The sequence below is a fragment of the Psammomys obesus genome, unplaced genomic scaffold (genome assembly GCF_907164565.1).
Source record: "Psammomys obesus unplaced genomic scaffold, mPsaObe1.curated_primary_1811, whole genome shotgun sequence".
Taxonomy (NCBI): Eukaryota; Metazoa; Chordata; class Mammalia; order Rodentia; family Muridae; genus Psammomys; species Psammomys obesus.
This window is the reverse complement of record NW_026594240.1, coordinates 1,764,667-1,771,068: the sequence shown is the minus strand read 5'-3', so window position 1 is coordinate 1,771,068 and position 6,402 is coordinate 1,764,667.

Here is a 6,402-nt window from a genome sequence, read left to right as displayed (position 1 = left end):
CTACAGATTCAATGCAATCTCTATCAAAATTCCAACACAGTTCTTCACAAATCTTGAAAGGACAATTTTAGGCTTCCTAAGGAAACACAAAGAAACTAAGATAACTAAAATATCCTGAATAATAAAATAACTGCTGTAGGTATCACCATCCCCATCTCAAACTATACTACAAAGCTATAATAATAAAAATAAAAACAGTAGGATATTGGTATAAAAACAGACACATTGAACAATGGAATTGAATTGAAGACCCAGACATAAGTCCACATAACTATGGACAACCGATTGTTTTTAAAGAATCCAGAAACACACACTAGAAAAAAAAAAAAAGACATCTTCAACAGAGGGAGGTGGTCAAACTATATGTCTGCATGTAGAAGAATAAAAATGAATTCATACTTATCACAAACTCAACTCCAAATGTATCAAAGACCTTAACATAAAGCCAGATACATTGAACCTGATAGAAGAGAAAGTGTGAGTCTCCAAACAGTCTAGGATTTTACCAAAAAACAATAGGTTGTTCTCCACAAACAGCAAGGCCCTATATCAGAGGACAACACTTACAGGACTCATTGAACATAGAGAAGTTGAGCTGGTGCCTACATAGAACCTTCACCTCTATGTTGTAGCATCTTTGGTACAGAAAAGTACTCTTCAAGTTACTAAAAGAAACATAAACACCAAGCTACCCACAAACACTTTGTTCTACAATGGTGTCCTGCTTGCAAAATATGCTCGGGCAAAAATGCTTGTGAGAGTAACCACCCAAATCTGATTTGACTTATGGCCCACTCCATGAGATGGAACCCAAACTTGGCACTGCTTGGGTGACCAAAAACCAGAGACTAAATAGCCCAGGAACTTAGGGTAAAACCAAATACTACTGCTGTTTTTTGTTTTTTGTTTTGTTTTGTTTTGTTTTGTTGTTTTGGGTTTTTTTTTGGTAGTGATAAAATTACTCCTAACGAAGTTCTGCTATACTCATAGCTCAGTACCTTGTTCAACCATCATCAGGGAAGATTCTTTTTGCAGTAGAAGTGAACAAACATAGAGACATAACCAGACATTTCAAAGAGGGTGAAATACCTTGGAAAAGTCATAGTTAAAGGCTTGCTTCATCAAATCCTTCCCTTCAGAGCTCAGGAAATCCCATGGAAGAGGATGACAAAAGAGTATAAGAGCCACAGGGGATAGAGGACACCAAGAAACAAGACTTTCTAAATCAACATGAGCAAAGCTCAAATGAACTCACAGAGACTGAAGCAGCATGCACAGAGTCTGCATCAGGTTCTCTTCGTATATATTATGGCTTCAGTTTTAATGTCGCTATGCAATTCCCGAGTGTGTGAATGAATGGGGTGTCTGATTCTTGTGCCTTGTCTGGGGTTCTTTTTCTTCTGTTGGCTTGTCTTATCCAGCTTCAATAGTTAAAGTTTTTATTTCATAGTGATACTTTTTACTTTATCCCATTATGTTTTATTTTTAATATCATCTCTTAGAAGCATGATCTTTTCTAATAAGAGACAGAAAGGGAATTGATCTAGATGAGAGGGGAAATGGAAGGAACTGGGCAGAGTAGTGAGAGGGGAAAATGTAATCACAATATATTGCAAGAAAAGAATATATTGTTCAATAAAGGAGAAAATATCCTTGTGATTTCATCTTAATCAGTAAGAATGGCCAAGATTAATTAAACAAATGACAACTCATGATGGTGAGGATGTAAGATAAGAGGAGCACTCAGCTATTCTGAGGAGTGTAAGCTCATCCAACCACTTTAGAAATCAGTACATCATTCTTTGGGAAGCTGGGAATAGATCTAGCTATACCATCCTTGAGCACCTAAGTAAAGGGCTCTATGCCCTACTATAGTGACACTTTCTCATCCATATTCATTGTTGCTCTATTCTTTTTAAATCTGTCTATCTATCTATCTATCTATCTATCTATCTATCTATCTATCTATCTATCTTTCTATCTATCTCATGTTATATTCCAACCACAATTTACCCTCCCATCTCTCCTCCCAGTTCCTACCCCCCATCCACTCCTTCTCAGTCTCTCTTCAGAAAAGGACAGGCCTCCCATGGATATCAACCAAACATGACACATCAAATTCCAGTAAGACTAGGCACCTCTCCTATTAATGTTAGACTAGATAACACAGTAGAAGGAAAGGGTCTCAAAGGCAGGCAACAGAGTCAGAGACAGCCCCTGCTTGTACTGTTAGAAGTCCCACAGGAAAGTCAAGCTACACAAATGCAATATATATGCAGAGGGCTTAGGTCAGTCCCATGAAGGTTTCCTGGTTGGTGGTTCAGTCTCTGTAAGGTTCTATGAGCCCAAGTTAGTTGATTGTGTGGGTTTTCTTGTGGAGTCCTTGACCCCTCTGGCTACTACAGTCCTTCTTACCCCTCTTCTGCTGGATTCCCCAAGTTCTGCCTAATTTTTGGCTGTGGGTCTCTGCATCTGTTTCCATCAGTTGCTGGCTAAAGCCTCTCTGATGACAATTGGGCTAGGCATCAATCTATGAGCATAGCAGAATCGTGATATTGAATCCATGCCTCACAGTGCTTGTATAACCAAAAACCCAAGACTAGATAGGACAAGGACCAAGCACAAAACCAAATATTATTGTTATACTAAAGGAACATAGACATAAATGACTCCTAATGGCATTCTGCTATTCCCCTAGAACAGTGTTTTGCTCAGCCAGTATCAGAGGGACTTCCTCCTGCAGGAGATGGAAACTGATACAGAAACCTACAAATGGGCTATGAACACAACATGAAAGACCTTGCTGAGAACACTCAGTCCTAAATGGGCTATCTCCATCAGAACCCTCCCCTCAGGGCTCAGAGAGGGATAGAAAGATTGTAAGATCCAGGGGGGATGGAAGGAAACAGCACCTTCCAGACACACCAGGACAGATGCACACATGAATTGGCAGAGATTGAGGCAGCATGCACAACATCTGCATAGCTCCCAGCCAGATGGGGGTCTCAGCACTGAGGGAAAGTGGGCAGAAAACCCACCACTAACCCAAAAGTTATGTTCAGCTAACAACTGCTCACCAAGTGAAAACTACTTTCTCCCCTTCCATCTGACCCTAGCCTATCAGGTCTCATCAGGACTGGCTGCATTGTCTTCCTCTGTGGCCTGGTACCTCCCCTATCAGTGGACTGCGACAGGGACATAGGAGGAGAAGAGGGAAGGAGGGTGGGATTGGGAAGGGATGAGGGAGGAGGTTACAGCTGGGATACAAAGTGAATAAATTGTAATAAATAAAAGGGGGAAAAAGGAAAAAAAAAACTACTTTCTCCATTGGAGTCTGGATATAAGAACAACACTTAAGAAAGGCTCCATGCCCAGCAGAAAAGGGCCAACACAAAACAAACTCAGTGGTAATTTTGGAGATGTTTTGTCTCACAATGTCTTGTTTGAGCATTTTTTTTCCTTACTTGTCTTTTACTTATCTATAACAATTTCTAATTTTCTCTTGTTATGGGTTATCTCTGTCTGTTTGTGTGAGTGTGTGTGTTTTTCTTTTTTTGTTGCTGTTGTTGTTGTTTTTCCTTGGTTTGCCTGTTTCGTTTATTCTGGTTTGTATTTTTATTGGTTTGTTTATTTTTTTTAACTTTTATTAATTACACTTTATTCATTTTGTATCCCCCCGGTTTGTTTATTTTTTAAAGAGAGAGAAAGAAGGTGAGAAGTTGGATGTATGGGGAAATGGAAAGGATTTGTGAAGAGATGAGGAAGGGAAAACCATAATCATAATATATAGTATGAAAAAATATTTTCAGTTAAAAAGCAGTTTTACTGTATATAGTAATCTGGGTTGACAGTCATTTTTTTTCTTCCAAAGCTTGGTATAAATCTTTCCACATCCTGGCTTTTAGAGTTTCTGTTAAGAAATTCTCATGATTTTTATTGTATATAATTTGTGTATTTAAGCTAAATTGATTCTCCTGCTACCCTCATGATTATAAAATTTTAATTTTTCTGTCCCACAGATCCCAATTGTGCTGTTCATACTTCCTTATTTTAAAAATTCAATATGATCTGGTTTTCTTTCTTTTTATTATTAATGTACCACTTGTTCTTTAGATTTTTCTTATATGTATATCTTATTCCTTATTTCACTTACCTATTTATTTATATTCTCTTTAAATCCATATGGAAATTGATTTGTATTTTCTTTAATTGAATTAAACATTTTTATATTTGCTCTTTCGAATCTTTGTCATTTCACTTTATATGAACATCTTATCTTTATCATGTATACCTCTTCTCTTCGTGTTCCCTCCATGCCCCTAACTTCACATGATATTCTTTTTTAAAAATCTTGCTTACTTAAGTTTACTTTAATTACAAATGTTCTAATTCATTTGCATTGCTTTTTTTTTACTTGAATTGTGGGATTCTCAGCTCTAAAATTTCATTTTAATTTCTTTGCTGTTTTTGCAGTTTCTTTTATTTATGCATCTCTGTGGATATATTAGTATATGGGGATGCCAGTGTAATACGGAAGAAAGTGCCGTATCTCAGGGAACAAAAATTAGAGGGATTTTAAACTGCACAACTTGAATGCTTGGAATTGAACTCAGGACCTGAGAGAGCACTAACTTCTCTTAACAATGGAGTGCTCTCTCCCAACTCTCTTATTTCCACTATTTTAAAAATTTTTTTTTGTTGTATTCTTCTTTTATATCCTGTATTGGCTTCCTTATTTCACTCACCTGTTCATTTATATTCTCTTTAAATCCACATGAAAGTTCATTTGTATTTTCTTTAATTAAACATTTTTTTGTATTTGCTTTTTTGAATTCTTTTTCATTTCATTTTCTTAAGTCTCATTGAAACCCATTACTGTGGAATAGATATCTTTAGTACCCATACTGCCTTAATTTTAGTTTCTTGTGTTTTTGAATTGGGACTTGCAAATCTTTGATCATTTCTTGATTGATTTTTTTTTTTTTTTTTTTTAGTTATTACCTAGACTTTGTCATTGAAGTGTTTACAATGTTCAATTGGGACTAAGTTGTGGCAGGATTAAGACATTCTTTCTCATCATATTACTGGGAGTGCAGTAGCTAACCCCTTATTTCTTGTTTAGGGTGCTGAAGACAGTCCCAGAGTAGCATATTAACTGAATAAGCAACCACAGCAGATGAATGGATCTATTGTTTAAATCATAATAGTCAATCTTCAAAAATATATCTCTAATTTTAATAAATACTGGGGAATAGAGGAAAAAGGATAGTAGAGTGTACACTAGCACACTGGTTATTAAGGTTAAGAACTGAATAAATGTCAGTTGAGAAATGATGAGGGATAGTATTGGAAAAAATTAAAGAGAAAAGTAGATGGAAGTTAAAACTGCACTGTTTCTAGTATTCACAGTTTAAATATTATTACTTGTGTCAAGATTTGGTTAAGACATAAATATAAGAGGAGGTAGGGGTTTGAGAAAATGAGGCAGAAATGAGAGGGGACATGTATGGGTGTGTGTAGAAAGAATATACAACAAAATAGACATAGAGGCACACAGTCATGAAACCTATAAGAATAATGTAAAAACTAAAGCAAGACCATTAAGACATATTATGCAGGAGTCAACATTTTAAAAGGTAAAAATAAAAAGGAAGTTTACATTCCCACCAGCAATGGAGGAGGGTTCCCCTTTCTCCACATCCTCTCAGCATGTGTGGTCACTTGAGTTTTTTGGTTTTAGCCATTCTGAAATCTCAGGGTCATTTTGATTTACATTTCCCTGATGACTAAGGATGTTGAACATTTCTTTAAGTGTTTCTCTGCCATTCTGTATTCCTCTACTGAGAATTCTCTGTTTAGCTCTGTACTCCATTTTTAAAATGACTTACTTGATTTTTTGCTTTTTAACTTCTTTAGTTCTTTATATGTACTGGATATTAGCCCTCTGTCAGACATAGGGTTGGTGAAGATCCTTTCCCAGTCTGTATGCTGTCGTTTTGTACTGACGACAGTGTTGGAAATCAATCTGGTGACTTCTCAGACAATTAGGAATAGTGCTACCTCAAGATCCAGCTACACCACTCCTAGGCATATATTCAAAATATGTTTAAGTATACAAAAAGGCCATTTGCTCAACCATGTTTGTAGCAGCTTTATTCACAATAGCCAGAATCTGGAAACAACCCAGATGTATCTCAATTGAGGAATGGTTACAGAAATTGTGGTACATTTACACAATGGAATACTACTCAGCAATTAAAAACAAGGAAATCATGAAATTTGCAGGCAAATGGTGGGAACTAGAAAAGGTCATCCTGAGTGAGGTATCCCAGAAGCAGAAAGACATACATATATTCACTTATAAGTGGATATTAGACATAAAATATAGGATAAACATACTAA